The sequence below is a fragment of the Kogia breviceps genome, chromosome 13, assembly GCF_026419965.1.
Source record: "Kogia breviceps isolate mKogBre1 chromosome 13, mKogBre1 haplotype 1, whole genome shotgun sequence".
Classification (NCBI taxonomy): domain Eukaryota; kingdom Metazoa; phylum Chordata; class Mammalia; order Artiodactyla; family Physeteridae; genus Kogia; species Kogia breviceps.
In genome coordinates this window covers 24,287,821-24,305,703 of record NC_081322.1, presented here as the reverse complement: position 1 = coordinate 24,305,703, position 17,883 = coordinate 24,287,821, and the positions used below count along the sequence as shown (strand labels likewise).

Genomic DNA, 17,883 nt, shown 5'->3' with positions numbered 1-17,883 from the left:
CGACTGCCTGGTTGCCGGCTGCCTCTTCTGCTTGTGTCAGCTTTCATCTTCTCCTTTCCCAAGCATTTAAATCCTCCTCTTTCCAGTCCTCCCATACTTCTCGTGATTATCTCCATTTGTTTCTGAGCCTGCAGCTGGCATGTGGACAAACTCCAGGTTAGTCACAGAGGAAAACTTTTTGAGTTTCCAAGTCCATTGTCAAGTTTAGTCTTGTGCCATCCTTTTGTCTCTCCCTGGTGATTGCTTCAGGAGTTGCCTCCGGACTCTTCACAAGTCTACTCCATAGAAGGCTTAGCTTGGACTTTCACTTTGGAGTTTAAAGCTGGGAGAGCCCAGCGTGTTTACTCCTGTTCTCTTAAGTAGGGAAACAAAGTGAAGGTGCTGCTCAGGAAGTTTGCTTAGTCTCTGAGTACCAACAGATTATCGGCAGGTTTTATTTTCCTGTGTTCTCCTGAGAAACAGGAGCTCATGGATGCCATAAAATGGGCCACGTGTCCAGAAATGCCATCCTTTAGGGGCAAGTGCCTCATTCATTCACTAAACAAACGCATACTGAGACTCTCTTACGTGGCAGGTGGAGTGCTAGGTGATCATGGTGCTGGTGGAGAGCAAAGCCAGTCCTGGCCCTGCCCCCATGAAGCACCCCATCTGGTAGGAGGGATGGCATTTATCAGACAGCCACAGATAACTTATTGCAAGTTCTGTGAAGGAAAGGTATTTTATGCACTGGAGGATGTACTGGGGAATGTGACCTGGTTGGGAGGTTGGAGCTGCCCTCCCCGAGGAATTGTGGAGGAATTGTACCATTAGGGCCTATCTGAAACTGGAGGCTAGCTCTCCCAAACCTATTAATTTACTCCTGTCTGTGGCCTTTTGGAGTATTGCATAAACCATGCTATAACCCGTGGAGTCATTTTGGCAAATAATGGTTCCTGTATACAGAGTCCAGAATTGATTTATTTACCTGTGTCTTTAGAACCTGATAAAAACAGAATTGTTAATTGCCAAGAATACTGTTCACTTCTATACTTGGAAAAAAATGCAAGTTAGCATTCTTATTTTGGACATACTGAGGGTCATTTTGACAGTATTTGAATGATTAGAAGCTACACAGCCATGCCCTCCCAGTTGGCTGATGTGTGTGGGCCCCGGGTGAGGGTCTCTAGTGAAAATGTGAGTCCAGCTTATCGGAAGCCCCTGCCAACCCGAGAGTGGGAGGGTCTCCAGCCTCTGCAGATGGAGGATGATTATATAGACCATTCTTAGCACCATTTAGGAGTGCGGACAGTGTCTATTTAAAACAAATTGACTTTAGTGTATGCTAAAACGCCTCTGTTTTCTTTTTTTCTGACGGTAGCCAACCTGTGTTGGGAGCCTCCTAGGTGTGTTACTGATATTAACTCATTTAATCCGTATAACCACCTAGAGGCAGGTGTGATCATTAGAAGGTGAGGCACAGATGTCATCCAGCTAATGAGTAGCTGAGCTGGGATTGGACACTAGGTGTCTGATGCTAGAACTTGTTCTCTTAACCACTGTGCTAGTCTGCGCCCCCTTTTCCTTTTTGCTCTCTACCAGGTCTCAGAAGTGGAAATATAGGCCATCTCACTCTGAAATACTGGATATTTTATTGACATCTATGTGAAAGATAAAATTGAAAAATAATTTCTCAGGGAACCTGAGTGAATGTATCTGTTGTCTTTCATCTGACTCACTTTCTAAGAATTGCATTCCTCACTTCTAAGTGTCCATCTGGGGATCAGAGCGTGGAAGTGATGACATGTAAAGACAAAGGAAGAACTAGACACAAAACATGAAACCCATGACTTCCTTCCTTCCTTCCTTCCTTCCTTCCTTTCTTTTGGGATGAGGAAGGAAAAGGTGTAGGAAACCATTCCTATAATAGGTAGATTATTCTACTGAAGAGGAAGAATTTCATTCAGAACCAATTCCATTAGAGTTCCTAATTAGAAATATTGGCTGCTAGTAGCAGATAAAAGCAGGTAACCTTTGCCCTCATTCTAGTCAATTTCAGGAAGAGATCATCTTGCCAGATTAGCATGTTGCAACCTTCAGCAGGAGATTTGAATGGTTTTAAAGGACTCGGCTTGGCAGTTGGTTTGGCAGTGACCCTGACGACCCCGGGTTTCCAGGGTCACTGTTTAGAATGCTGACTCAGCTCTCTCCTGGGCTGGATGTCCAAGTTGTCATCTTTCGTCAAGCGGCGTTATCCTTGGAGCTGCTGGAACATTAATCGTACGCTTGAAGCTTAATTTGGGAAATGATCGAGCGTATGAATGTACTGTGCTTATTTTTCAGTATTTAGTTCAAATTTTGGAGATGGCTAAATGGGGAGATGCTTAGTGTGTCACTGTTGGAGGTTTTAAGTGATTAAAAAAATCAAGCAGATGAGTGCATAAAGATTTCTATGCAAACAATGATGAGCTTAAATTAAAGCTGCTGATTTAGTATGAGAATTACTTGCATTGATTTGTAGAACATCTATATAGGTTCAAGCTTCCATATTATGCAAATGAATGAGCCCTGAAGAGTCAAACTGTGAAAAAAAATGAAATTAACTATAAAAGACATTATTACCCATTCAGCAAGAGGAAAATGTAGACATACTTGGCATTAACCCTTACTTTTCACATATCTCCTTGGGAAGATCTGCATCAGGGTGACGGTCCTTGTTGCAATTGTAAAGAAGCCAGCAAGGCTCACTCTCAGTTCTCCCAGTGGCCGCTTTCTGCCCTGACTTCTTCACTCTGTGCTTTGCTGCCTTTAGGCCACCCAGTGCCCTTAACCGGTCCCCTCCTTCGCTTTCAAAACCAATCTCAGAAAAGGATTTTTATGAAAACCATATTACTAGGGTATAAATAACTGAGCATACCTAGTGCATTAGTTCTTTCTGAAGCATCAGGTTATTAATAGGAGACAAAGCCAAAGAAGTAAAACCCTAGAGATGGGACTAGTAGAATTTCATACATTGGTAGGTACCCTGGTGATGGGAGGGAATTTCTGAGTGAAGAGAAGGCTCTTTATAAACCCAACCCTGGAGACAGAGAATATAGACAAGCAGATTAGAGCATATAAACCACTGTAATATTGAAAATATGAAGGGCAAACCTAAGTGTCCATTGACAGATGAATGGATAAAGAAGATGTGGCAATACATACAATGGAATATTACTCAGCCGTAAACAGAAACGAAATTGAGTTATTTGTAGTGAGGTGGATGGACCTAGAGTCTGTCATACAGAGTGAAGTAAGTCAGAAAGAGAAAAACAAATACCGTATGCTAACACATATATATATGGAATCTAAAAAAAAAAATTAAAATAAAAAGGTTTTGAAGAACCTAGGGGCAGGACAGGAATAAAGACACAGACATAGAGAATGGACTTGAGGACACGAGGAGGGGGAAGGGTAAGCTAGGACGAAGTGAGAGAGTGGCATGGACATATATATAAACTACCAAATGTAAAATTGATAGCTAGTGGGAAGCAGCCGCATAGCACAGGGAGATCAGGTCAGTGCTTTGTGACCACCTAGAGGGGTGGGATAGGGAGGGAGGATGGGAGGGAGATGCAAGAGGGAGGAGATATGGGGATATATGTATACATATAGCTAATTCACTTTGTTATACAGCAGAAACTAACACACCATTGTAAAGCAATTATACTCCAATAAAGATGTTAAAAAATATGAAGGGCAGGTAATTTTTAATGTGATAATATGTTTGTCAGCGAGCATCACCTTTCTCTTGCCAGATACTGGATCTGATCGCATAAACCCAGGTAAGGAGATGGTATGTTATTTGACATTTAAACTGAGCTTCAGGGGAAAACCACTTGGTCTATGATTAGGCATTTTTGTCAGTTAGTCAGTAGCAGTGAACCTGAAATACTCTATTATCCTTAAATGTTGAATTTTAAAAGAAAAAAAAAAAAGAGCAATGGATTTCACTCTTCTGCCTCCCCAGCCCACAGTTCTATTATAAAAATTGAGTTAAGTCTATTTCAAAATTGGCATGCCCCGCGCGTTTAGCATGGTTGGTGGTGACATCTGGACATTTGGAGAAGTTGATTGATTAATGAAGCCATGCTTCTTTTAGATAGAAGTGTTGCAGGCTGAATACCCAGCTGTGAAGAGTCTGAACTGCCCTCCATTCTACCCCTCCCCGACGCAGACGCCTCCAGCAACCATGCTATGTTGAGTTGATGGCGCCATCTAGCGCCAGCCTGTGGAAATGTCTTGCTGGACTCTTACCTTTCATTCTTCCTTTGAGGTCGGATCTCTGAGCAGCTGGGTGACGAGTTCCCCCCCTTCTCTCGGAGTACACTGTCTAGTGGGGCGCCTCTCCCTAATTCCTACTTTTCCTCTGCCTTCTGTTTAGTTATGCCTCGGTGCCTTCCTCTCTCCCTGACTCCATTTCTTTCTGTTCCCCTCTCCCTGGTATCCCGTCTTTGTAGCCCTTACTTTCTTTTTTTCCAACTCTTGAGCAACTTTTTGGAGCATACAAAGCAAACAGTAGTCACAACTGTAAAGATTTTTCTAATGATATGTTATGCCAAAGTAAGAGAACGTCATGCATTTTAAAGTGAAATTAACCATTTAAATCATGCTTAGAGAACCAGGGTGAAACTAAACAGAGCCCAAAAGTCTCATCTAGAAGACTGTCTGCCATCTTCCTCTAATTAGACGGTTCCTCAAACAGTCAATCAGAGTTTTTAATTGGCTTTGGAAGAACTACTGTTATAGTATTATTTTCTCTTTTTAAACTATAAATGTAACCTCTCACTCATATTTTAAATTTGAGACAGCCTTCATGGAATATTCTGAACATAGCGTTATTTCTATGGGAAAATGTGTTCTGAGTTCCAGACAACCCATTTTCCTCTAGATTTTTGGCTCTGGTATTAAGTGAGAGAAGGGAGATGAAAGATGTATAGGACTCAGTGTGAGATGTGATTACACCAGAACGTTTGTGGGATCTGAGTTCGTGTTCAGGTTTAAGCTCCCACATCAAACAATAAATTTTAAGTTTCCACTTATGTTAAGCATCTCGATATTGTGGGTTTGAAAGTAAGTCCCCTCTGAAAAACAGGAACTGTGCTTGTCTGTTACCAGTTTTTGTGGTCGATAGGGTAACTATTTTGATTTTTTTCAGAAGGGAGGAAAAGCAGTTAAATCCAGTTAAAATTAAAACCGGTTAAAATTAACTGGCTTGTGAGATTTGAATGCAGCTGTTCCACACATCACAACACGGAGAGTGAGTTGTTTATTACCAGTCTACATTATTATTAGTTGTGACTACTGCTTTTTGAGCTGCGGCATAGATTGTGTCTATTTGGGGTTTAACCTTGGAAAATAGGAACTGCGAGGGAAGAGAGGTTCCTGTTGGCCGATTTGCATGTACCTTGTTTTTGTTTTGGCCGGGTAGGTGTGTGCACCTTCTGCCTGCGCGAGTCATTCAGCATGTCAGCAGTTTCCTACCAGCAGCGAGTGCTGACTCATGCAGCTGTTACAGCCCTCAGCTGGCCCCTCTGTAATCTGCCCACAGCACCAGCTTTGCCTTGGAGAGCACCTCGGCCATTTAGCTGCCGGGAGGCTATTTTCAGGTCTGTGGTCACTGCCGACCTTGGTTCCCAGGTAGAAAACTAGGCATATTTCTGCCTTGGCTGGGACTGCATAAGCATCACAGCATTTCTGGGAAGCCCCCAAGAAAACCGATTTTTTACTTCCTTTAAATTTTCTGGGACTCTTTTGGGGCCAGGGGAAGGGGGATGAGAGTAAAGGAAAGGGTCTATGCTGTTATTTCCTCCGAAGCACCAGAAGGAACCTTCCTGAACCGTTAACTTAGGCTTCCCTGGTGTAACCCGGACCTGACCCACTTCTCCCTGCACGAGTAAGGAAAGTGTGCCCGGAGCAGGGCAGCGGGCAGGGGGGAGCTCAGCGGCCAGCCCCACTTTGTTTTGTGTGGTTCAACTCCTTAAGTAATGACAGATTTTGTTTATATCTGTTGCATGTTATTAAGGTTAAAAAAAAACCCCAAAACCCCAAACCTGACCTTGGGTCATTTTAAAGCTGGCATGTGAAATGGTTTCGCTGTTTGTTTTTGGAGTTCAGTTCTGCTTATTTTCATCGGAAAGTGAAAATGTTACTTTTTTGAGGTTTATAAATAAACTTCCTTTTGCAGATACAAGTTGATCAGAGCATCCTAAGCTATCTTGAGAAGGATGATTAAAGTGAGATCAGCTGGGGAAAGGAAAGCTTTGCACTTCCTTGTGGAGTTCGCCTCCTTTTTTTTTTTTGGCTTCAATAAGCATGCTGAAGCTGCTTTGACCAGTAATAAAGAAAAAGCCAAGCCACAGTGACTGTGTGTAACATGATGTTGATGGAAGTTCTTGGTTTCCGCCGATACAAATGACTCATCAGTATCAATAGAATTGTGACTTCTAATAATAACACAGTGCAAGACCTTCAAAACATGTGGTTTTAGCCCTAGCTGTTAGTGAAAGGTTGGAAAATATTAGTTTGAGCTTTTTTTCCTGATCTCTTGATTTCACCCAAGTATAAAGTTGTTTTCTGTAGGTGTGACGATCACACTATTGTTTTTTCATCTTACTGTTTTTAGTTTCGTTATGACCAAGTTGCCAAACTCAGATCATTTCATCGTTTAGAAATCTGTGCAGTAAGCATCTCCCGTCGGAGCTGTGTTTTGAGGGAAATGTGGCTGAAAAGCAAATCCTCCCTGAACAGAGAAAGGAAAAAGCTGGTCCAGACCCTGGTTGGCCAAGCTGCCCGCCTCCTACACAGCAGTCTGCTGTGGTGAGCTGTGGGACCCCTGGCTAGACTATTGCCATGTGAGTCATTGTCAGAGGATTCCAAGAGGAAGGGTCACAGAAAATGCGAGTCAGAGGAAACAGCCAAGTGGAGAAGGAGCAGTTATCACAGGAAGGAGGGTGCTGCCCCGTTTCCACGGCTGCAGTGCTGCCCAGAGACCCTGGAGCATCACAGGGAATTTAGGTGTGTGTTTGTATGTTGCAGCCTATCTATCTCCTTGCATCTCTGTGTGGGAGCATTCTTGTTTTGTTGTTTTGTTTGGGTTGGTTTTGCCTGCAGTTTGGTCAGACCAACAGCGATCACTCTCTTAGCTCTGTACTGCAGAGGTCTTACCCAAGAGCCTTCCCTTTTTACATTCTGTAGTGAAAGCAACTGAATTTCCAGACTATGAGACCAGCATCTGCATTTACATTTACAGTTATTTTCATTCTAAACACTTCATCTTTAGAAATGTTCCATCACTTGTCTCCTAGCTACTAGAGCCAGTGGCCTTTGTGCCTTGCTTGCTACATCAGCCTTGATCTGGGATATAAATGCTTTATAAAGAGAAGTGCAAAATAAGAACGTTATTAGTTGAAATTTTGTGTCGGTCTTGCCTCTTTCACACTTCCTTTTAGATGGATCTTTTTGTTGTTGTTTCCTGCCATCTTCTCAGCATTTTTTATTTTTAATACTTATACTTCCCTGTTACTCTTTTTACCCTGGTGTCTTGCTACCTGGTAGAGTTTCCTTTCTGGGCCTCTTGTTCTTTCTCTCTCTTGGCAAGTTTTGCATTTCTTTCTATGTGTGAACGCTCACCTCTTCTCATTTGCTCTCGTAGATTCTTTTTGCTCCTGCCTACATGCCCACACCCTTTCTCACGTCGTTCTTGGACAGACCCAGGCATGTTGCACATATATGCATGCACTCCATATACATGTATGTAACACCCATGTGAACACACGTGCACCGACATGGTTCCCCTCCCTGACCCTGGCCTCTTGCTCATGGAGCAAGTGGCCTCAGGGTCTTTCAGGCGAGAAGAAAATTGGAAGGGGAGCCTGAACTGGCTTCCCACCTGTGTCTAAGAATGCATCCTGGGAAGGAGGCTGGATTCTGAGGAACCAGGAAGAAACCCAAGGGAGGCCCCAGCTTTGGAAGCCAGGGAGGAAGTAGGCCTGGACTCAGGGAAATCTGCAAAGGAGGACAAGACATTGAGATAGTTCTGCCACCAGCCTGGAGTTGGAGAATCCCCACGGGGTCAGAAATGCATCAGGATGGGGTGGGGTGACTGGGGAGACTTAAGGGGAGGAGGAGGCTCAGAACTCAGGGTGTGAAAGAGGATAGGGATCTTCGAATTGCCTTCTTGCTGTTAAAATGCTCATACAGCCAGGTAGGTCTGGGGGAATGGGAAGGAGATCCAGGGGGGACACACAGTCTTCCCTTGTGGCCTTGATCTGTCTCCTGCCCCCATCAGAGAGGCCTTCCCTGACCCTGTGGAGTCGGGGGAACCATCCTCCTTCCCAGGCACCCCAAGCCCACTCCTCTCCTTCCTTTTCTCCATAGCTTTTATCACCCTCTGGCCTCCTGTATGCATGGCTTGCTTTTCCATCTGTCTCCCTCACTATGAAATCAGCTCCAGGATTCAGGGGCCCTTGTCTCCTTTGGTCACTGTGGAAGTCCAAGGGCCTGGAAAAGTGTCTGGCCCTAAGGGGCTGCTCATTAAACACGTATCTGTTGAATGAATGAACGGACTTACTGACTGTCCCTGAAAAATCACCTATGGCTTCTTGCCCACTGAACACGTCCAAAGTCCTCAGCAGAGCCTGTAAAGCTCCTTATAACCTGTTCCCACGCTACCATTTCAGATATATTTTTCATCAGTGTTTTCTTCTCACTCAACTTTTGTTAAATATCTTTCAAACTGATCTATGTTTTTATTTTGTACAGTTTCCTAATGTATGAGTTTTATATGTTGGCTCTGAAGTTCTCTTAATTTGTCCTAAACTTTCTTCTTGTACAAATCAAGAATGACTTATCGAGGGGCTTCCTCTTTGCAGCGAACTCTGTTAGGCCCAGGATGTGGTGTGTGAAATACAGTCCCAGTCTGTAGGGAAGTTACGTTTCATCTTGGAGGTGACATATATAGTCATGAAGCATTTGAAGTACAGTGCACGGCAGGATGTGATCAAGGGCCAGGATGAACAGTAGAGGTAAGTGTGGTAGGTGTGGGGAGAAAAGAGAGCTGACGAAGACTGGCCGACAGGAAAGCCCTAAAAGGAGGAGTTGGATCTGTGTATATCCTCGAAATATTGTGGGATTTGCTGAAATGGTTCAAATTCCCAAGTTGATATCCTTCGAGATTTTATAGATGTCAGGTTCATCAGCTTTAGTGTTCCATATCAGTCATTGTCAGTATATACTGTCCTTTTCTTGACCACTGCCAAATTAGACCTTCTTAAGATATAATTAATGAAGAGATATGAAGGATTCTAAGTGCAGCCCTAGGAAATTCTTCTATAATAGTACAAAAAGCTTAAAATGTGTGAGGAGGCCTTCACTTCTTTTGTTTGAAAAAAATTGTGAATAGAACTTCCGTTCATTAAACCATGAAGAGTGAGAAAACAAGCCCAAAGTGATTGATTGATATTTGTGGGACATTTATGGTACTGGTCCAGCATATGTAAAGAACACATGAATCAATAAGAAAAAGCCAGACAACCCAATAGAAAAACGATGCTGTACATTCATATGCTTAAACAAGCACTTCACAAAAGAAACCCAGACAGCTAGTTTAATAATCAAACATATGCAAGTTAAAATCATAGTAATATACCATATCCTCTGGACTGGCAGACATTTACATATCTGACATACCATGTGTTGGTAAGGATGTGGAGGAATGGGAGTTCTTATAGATAGTTGGTAGAAGTATAACTTGATACAATTACATTGGAAAACAGTTTCTTACCTAACCAGGTTCCACCTGTTACTAACTTACAATCTAGCAATCTTACTCCTTGATATACATTTAGGAAAAAGTCTTAACTCATGTGCTTCAAGAAACACTGACAAGAATGTTCAAAGAAACATTGCTTATAAGAGCAAAAACTGGAAACAACCCAAATACTCATCAACATCATATTGAATCAACTGGTTTTGCTGTACTTAGGCACTGGGATACTATTTGGCCATGAAAAAAAAGAGCCAATAACACCACATACAGGAGGGTGTGGAGATGTGCTGAACAGCAAGGATTCTGCCTGGGTTCAAAATCCAGGTCTGCCACTTATTTTGTGACCTTGGGCAAGTTTCTTAACCTCACTGCAGGTCAGTTTCCTCATCTGTATGCTGGGGAAAATGACAGTATCTACCTGATAGTGTTGTTAGGAAGATTAAATGAGTTAATACTTTTGACCTGCTTAGGAGAGTGACTGTCATGTAGTAAGTTCTGTGTAAGTGTCGGTTAAACAAAAATTCATGAACCAATATGAATGAATCTTAAAAACATAGTGTCCAATGAAAAGAAGCAAGACACAGAAGAATATGTACAGAATGATTCCATTTATGTAAAGTTCAGAAGCATGCAAAACTAAGTGGATTGTTTAGGGATGTATATATAGATGTTAAAACTATAAAGAAAATTAAGGGAATGATTGCGACCCAAAAAGATCAGTGTAGTGGTTACCTCTAGAGGTGATGGAGTGGGATAGGGTGGGGAAGGAACTCTTTGGGGGCTTCCAAGGTCCTCAAAACGTTTTATTTTCCAGCCTGAAAAGTGGTCCCAATGATGTTATTTTTTTATAATTATTTTTTTAACAGTATGTGGGTTTTTTGCATATGTGTATACATATTACATATTAGATAATAAATTTGAAATGGATTTTGTGAGTTGTTATTTTCTGAAAATATTTCTCATTTGATTTGTTATTTTTAAATTACCTCAGAAAATGCCAAGCCCAAAGTAGCAAGATGACATTTAACAGGAATAAATGTAAATTCCTACATTTGGGTTAAAAAAAAATTAACCTGTTCAGGAACAGAATTTGCACACCTGCTTGGGACCAGTTTCTCTACAAGATTGTGAGCTGCCGGTGCATGTGGTCTTTGGTGCTTACAGAAGGTGAGACTTCCATAGAGCCAGGTTAAGTGAACCGTGCCATTTAGATGGGGCAATGCCGTGGTCTTGCTCAACTGTTCCCAGGGCTGTGCCATGTAGGGAATACTGTGCCCCGTCCCAAGGGGCTATTTTAAGGAAGATGTTGACCATGGAGGGAGGGAGATGTAGGGAGAGAAAGGGTGTCTCTCTTCTATCATTAGAAGAGGAAGCCAACTTTCTGTGTTGCTCCACAAGTCAGATCCTTGCAGCGTCTACCAGTGCAGGCAGTTTTCAGGTCCTGGTGGCTGGAGATGCCAAGCAAAAGCTGTGGGGTCTCCTTTAGGCTTGACTGGAGCCTCGGTACCTGACATGTGGTTCCTGGACCAGCACCACTGGCATCACCCAGAGCTTGTTAGAATGCAGAATCTCAGGCCACTCCACATCTATGGACTCACAATCAGCATTTTATCAGAATCTCTCTGGGGACTCACTTACACATTAAAGTTTGAGAGGCACTGGGCCCGTTGTTTCTAAGGTCCTTCTTTATAATTCTTAAGATTCAGTGATTTTATTTAGTAAACTATAAACTCAACTGAAAATTACCAGTTCATAGGTGACATTATCAATTTAAAACGCCTGACTGTAGTTAATAATACCGTATTCTATACTTGAAAGTTACTAAGAGAGTAGATTTAAAAACTACTCGTCATAAGAAAAACTAAATTTGTAATTATGTGTGGTGATGGATGTTAACTGGACTTACTTGGGTGATCATTTCACAATATATTGTCACTATGTTGTAGACCTGAAACAAATGTAGTGTTTGTTATATGTCAATTATATCTCAATTTTTAAAAAGTAAAAAAAAAAATCTTAGTGTGTTATGTATACATAAAGCAAACAAATTTTTTTTGCTGAATTAGTTTGAAATTGATTTGTCCACTTTTCCCCTAAAGTAGAAGTTAGCTTGCTTATGTACTGGGGCAGCTTATAGCAATTAAAACGTAATATAATAGTGATTTTTTTCTTTTTAATATATAGGATGAGATTCTTATGTTAATTATGTTATGTTAATTATGTTAATTTCTTCAAAATTTTTTCTTCTGTATTCTTTAATATTTCCAAAGTGGATTAAGGTTCTGAGTACCTGTTAAGAATACTCAAAAGAGACATTTAAATAATAAAAGCATCTCATAATAGATTGATTTTATATTTAGCCTTTTTTTTTTTTTTTTGCTTGTCCGTATTCCATATTTTGACCTTATAGGAACCTTTGAAGTCTGAGTATTTTACAGTGATTCTCCACAGTGCCCCTTATCTTTTAGATTCTAGATCTATATCAGGCAAGTAAAATAGTTTTACCTTTTCCCCTTCAAAAGACCATGACTAATTTAAGCTCATCTCTTTTTTTCCTTAAAGATTTTGCTACTCATCCTTTTAACTGATGAAGTTCAGGTGGAACCCATGATTCATTTCATCCTTTTCCCTTTATGTAATTAGTCATTTATTCTTTTGATGTCCTTAGTAAAACTAATACTTAACATGATAGTCATAAGATTCCAAAATAAAGAAGTAAATGTAAATGACTTACAATCAGATATAAAGTATGCTTCACTGTATGGCAGAAATGAATAGGGAAAACTTTTCATGAATAAAAGTTGTGTTTTAAGTCCGTGTAACCATGAGTTACTTGGTTTAAGCACATATTTCCAGATCTATTTTCTTTTGGCATATAGGCTAAAGAAACTGTACTTTGATGGTTGGCTTAGATAATATGTGGTGTATATATGTCATCTAGAAGAGATAATATATGACAGATGGCTTTATAAAATGTAAAGTACTATAGACATTTTAATAACTTTAGTGCATTATGATTGTTTTAATTTTAATTTAGCAGGGTTTCCCCTCCTTTTATAGGATTGACTTAACATCTAAATTCCATCTTAGTGTGATTCTTCACGTTTTGATTTCTTTATCCATAAATGACTGTGAATAAATGTCACCACATGTTATAATATTAGTAATTGTGAGGTGGAAAACTAGACTTTTTGCTACCAGTTTACTTGCTTGTTTTGTTCTTTCTTTCATTCATTCATTCATTCATTCATCATGAATATATACTGAGCACTTCCTGTGTTCAAAGCTCTGGGCTGAGTGCTCTGGGAAGACATAAAATGAATAAGACAGTCCCAGGTCCAAAATTTTTTATAATTTATAAATTTATTTTTAATAATTTTAGCATCTTACTGAATTTTAGATTGATCACCATTTTAATACTGAGTAGATAATGAGATTGAACTTAATAGCTGTTAAAAATACAATTGCCTTTCTCTAATGATTAGTGATGTTGAGCATCCTTTCATGTGTTTGTTGGCAATCTGTATATCTTCTTTGGAAAAATGTCTATTTATATCTTCTGCCCATTTTTGGATTAGGTTGTTTGTTTTTTTGACATTGAGCTGCATGAGCTGCTTGTATATTTTGGAGATTAATCCTTTGTCAGTTGCTTCATTTGCAAATATTTTCACACTGGTCAGAATGGCCATCCTGAAAAAATCTACAAACAATAAATGCTGGAGAGAGTGTGGAGAAAAGGGAACCCTCTTGCATTGTTGGTGGTGGGAACAGATACAGCCACTGTGGAGAACAGTATGGAAGTTCCTTAAAAAACTAAAAATAAAACTACCGGGCTTCCCTGGTGGCGCAGTGGTTGAGAGTCTGCCTGACAATGCAGGGGACGCGGATTTGTGCCCGGGTCCGGGAAGATCCCACATGCCGCGGAGCGGCTGGGCCCGTGAGCCACAACTACTGAGCCTGCGCGTCCGGAGCCTGTGCTCCGCAACCGGAGAGGCCACAACAGTGAGAGGCCCACATACCGCAAAAAAAACAAAAAACAATAAACAAACAAAAAAACCTACCATATGACCCAGCAATCCCACTACTGGGCATATACCCTGAGAAAATCATAATTCAAAAAGAGTCATGTACCACAATGTTCATTGCAGCACTATTTACAATAGCCAGGACATGGAAGCAACCTAAGTGTCCATCGACAGATGAATGGATAAGGAAGATGTGGCACATTTATACAATGGAATATTACTCAGCCATAAAAAGAAATGAAACTGAATTATTGTAGTGAGGTGGATGGACCTAGAGTCTGTCATACAGAGTGAAGTAAGTCAGAAAGAGAAAAACAAATACCGTATGCTAACACATATATATGGAATCTAAAAAAAAACCCCAATGGTTCTGATGAACTTAGGGGCCAGACAGGAATAAAGATTCAGACATAGAGAATGGACTTGAGGACATGGGGAGGGGGAAGGGTAAGCTGGGATGAAGTGAGAGAGTGGCAGGGACATGTACACACTACCAAATGTAAAATAGATAGCTAGTGGGAAGCAGCCGCATAGCACAGGGAGATCAGCTTGGTGCTTTGTGACCACCTAGAGGGGTGGGATAGGGAGGGTGGGAGGGAGATGCAAGAGGGAGGAGATATGGGGATATATGTATATGTAGAGCTGATTCACTTTTTTATACAGCAGTAACTAACACACCATTGTAAAGCAATTATACTCCAATAAGGATGTTAAAAAATAAACACAGTTGCCTGAAGTATATTTTTCAATTTTTAAGAGCAAGGTTTAGGAAGATTACTGCATATTTCTATAGGGTGTACCTGATCTTAGATTTTTTCAGAATGCTTTGAAATCACATATTCCAGTTTAGCCTGTGCTGTTCAGTATGGTAGCCACTAGCTACATGTGGCTTTTGAGCACTTGAAATGTGGCTAGTCCAAATCGAGGTGTGCCGTGAGTATAAAATATATACTGGATCTCAAAGATTTAGTATACCAAAAAGGACAAAATGTCTCTTTAATAGTTTTTTATGCTGTTTCCATGTCGAAATGATAATATATAAGTTTAAGTAAAAGTTTTAAATTTTACCTGTTTCTTTTTACTTTTTTTTAATGTGGCTACTAGAAAATTTTAAATTATATATATGGCTCACCTTATATTTCTATTTGAAAGTGCTAGTCTGGATTCCAAAGTGTAGCATGATTGAGAACTCTCAGAGAAAAGAATATCAGAGCTTAACACAGAGAGTTGTAGAGATGAGATGCCACTGACAGAATCCACTTACTCGAAGAAGAAACCCCAGTGTGTGCCTTTGTCCTACTTTCAGAGATGCCTGCTTTCCTGAACACACAAAAAGAGCATCAGTATAGCAAGCATTTATTTAGTGTCTACAATGTACAGAGCATTGAGGGCGATTAAAATAAATATCACACAGGTCCCTGCCTTTAGGAAAAAATACAGCCTACTAGGGAGACCAGACATGAGCCTATGACTTGTTAAATGATGATATGAGAGATAAATAGCTATTCAACACTCTGATCCAGGAACTGTCGCAAACACTTGGTAGAGGCACTCAATCAAAAAAGAAAGAAAGTTCACCATGGCCTGGACGGGTGCCCCACAGAAGGATGCCTTGACCGGGCACTCAAGAGTGGGTAGGATTCCACCAGGCAGAGAGAAGAGGGCATGGCGGGGTAGGAAGGGAGTAGAGTTGGGAACAAGAGAGAAAAGATGGGAAGGTACGAGGCAGTTGAGAGGTCAGCTGAGTCTGAGGATGAAGGAGTGTGAGGTCTAAGTATTGTAAATGTTGCATATCTTTAATTGTTAAGAAGTCCTTTAAATAACAAAATTTGTAATACTGTATTTCCAGTTACATTTTTACTTACATGAGTATACAACCTTATAACTTAAAGAATTCTCGGTAAGAACAATATCATTGAATATTTCAGGCAACAGTGATAAGCATTTGCATATCTTTTTTTTTTGCTAAAAGTATACTGTTATGTCATTCAGTCTTTACTGTTGGCTCCATTTTATAGAAGTAGAAGGCAGAGAAGCCGAGTTTGCATGATGAATGATAAAATTTGAATTTGAATCCAGCTCTTTAGCTCAATTTTGCTATGCTGAGCCACTCGAATTTTCACACCTGTTATTCTATTTGCTTTGCCTGTTTTTGAACTTTATATACATGGAATCATGTAGCATGTACTGTTTTGTGTCTGGCTCCTTTTCATTCAGTGTTTGTGCAATCCATTCACGCTGTTGCATATAATGTTTGATTTTTTATGCTCGGTGCTATGTAGTATTCCATTGTGTGAATATGCCACTGTTGTCTCTACGTGTAGTTTTCAGTTTTCTGGCCATTATGAATAGCACTGATGTTGAACATTCTCGTACGTATCTTTGGGTGAACACACAATGCATTTCTGTTGGGCATATATGTAGAAGTAGAATTACAAAGGCAGCTAGGTTATTAAATTATCTTGGAGATGAGGCTGAAACTTGGCTTTGTGAAGAAAAGCCAAAACTGCAGTTAAAAACTGCAAACTTTTAAAAAATGGAAGTACAGTTGATTTACAATGTTGTGTTAGTTTCTGGTATCCAGCAAAGCGATTCATACATATATTCTTTTCCATGATGGTTTATTATAGGATATTGAATATAGATACCTGTGCTATACAGTAGGACCTTATTATTTATATATAGTATTAGTATTTTACTATTTTATACATAGTAAAAAACTGCAGACTTTTGTTACCTCAAACACTATATCAAAATATTAAGGCAGGGGCTTCCCTGGTGGCGCAGTGGTTGCGAGTCCGCCTGCCGATGCAGGGGACACGGGTTCGTGCCCCGGTCCGGGAAGATCCCACATGCTGCGGAGCGGCTGGGCCCATGAGCCATGGCGCTGAGCCTGCGCGTCCGGAGCCTGTGCTCCGCAACGGGAGAGGCCACAACAGTGAGAGGCCCGCGTACCGCAAAAAAAAAAAAAAAATATTAAGGCAGCCTTTACAAAAGGATCTAAGGTGCAAGAATTTTTCTGCCTTAACACATTTTCTGAAGGAAGAATGAAAATAGTAAACTCTTTCATCTAGATAGAGTTTGAAAGGGGTAAGATATTAAAAGACTGAATTTGTATTACTAAGGTTTCTCTTACAGTTACACTTTTCTTTCTCCAAGAGAAGTTCTGGCAAATGAATAGTGGATAATTAAGATGAGATTGTTACCAGGATGGCATTATCCTAGGGTATAAAGAGGAATGAGTACCTGGGGTTATGTTTATTGGGGGGTGAGGAATTGGAGGTGGGGATAAATGGTAGGAAATTAAATCTCCAAATCTATAATGAAAGCTGCAGTTCCCACAACTTTATTGAACTTTCCTCCAATCCTCCCTCTTTCTATTAAGGGAATCTGCAGGCCATCGAATTTGCATTCTTGCAAAGAAGGCAATTACAAATTCCCTAACCTGTTTTTAGAAAAAAAAAATATCAAGGCAGACATTTATCCACAGGCATCCTGTGTGAAGGAAGGGTAATTCTAGGATTTGCCAACGCCGAAGACTTCAGTGTCTACCTCTGCAGCTTCTTAACATTAATGCTGATCATTTAAAGATGGGTATTTTATATTTAGACTGACAAGAGTTGTCAACCTTAAGCAGACTGGGCAGAGGAAGAAATCTTCCTTTTTCTCTGTGCTCTGACTCCGGGTGGCCCTAGGCAAGTTACATGGCAAGTGGAAACGTGGCCCAGTGGACAAAGACCGTTGTTGCTATTATTGGTGGTTTTAGAGTGGAGAATAGGACATGAACTTATGACATAGTGCTTAGGGACTGAAAGTTTCATACCCGTATTGCTCTGATGGACATCTCTTGCATTTTCTAGAAAGTCCCTCCTGGTTACTGTGATGTCGGTGAAGTGTGTATTTTGGATTATGGGTATATGTTTAAAAGTCACATTTTTCTTTAATGTCCACTGATGATTTCTTTAGGATTACATGTCAGGATTAGGGTCAGAATTTGAGCTTATTCAATTTTTCCTCTCGCTTTCCAAATTAAATATCAAATGAGAGCATGATGGGGGAATCAAGTTATTTTCA

General features: G+C 40.5%; 1 protein-coding gene across 3 annotated transcripts in view; it reads left to right on the top strand.

Annotated features, from left to right (window-relative positions):
- The window catches only part of BACH2 (BTB domain and CNC homolog 2), a 367,615-nt gene that overhangs the window by 5,722 nt on the left and 344,010 nt on the right, over nt 1-17,883 (top strand). The gene's annotated exons all lie outside the window — the stretch shown is intronic.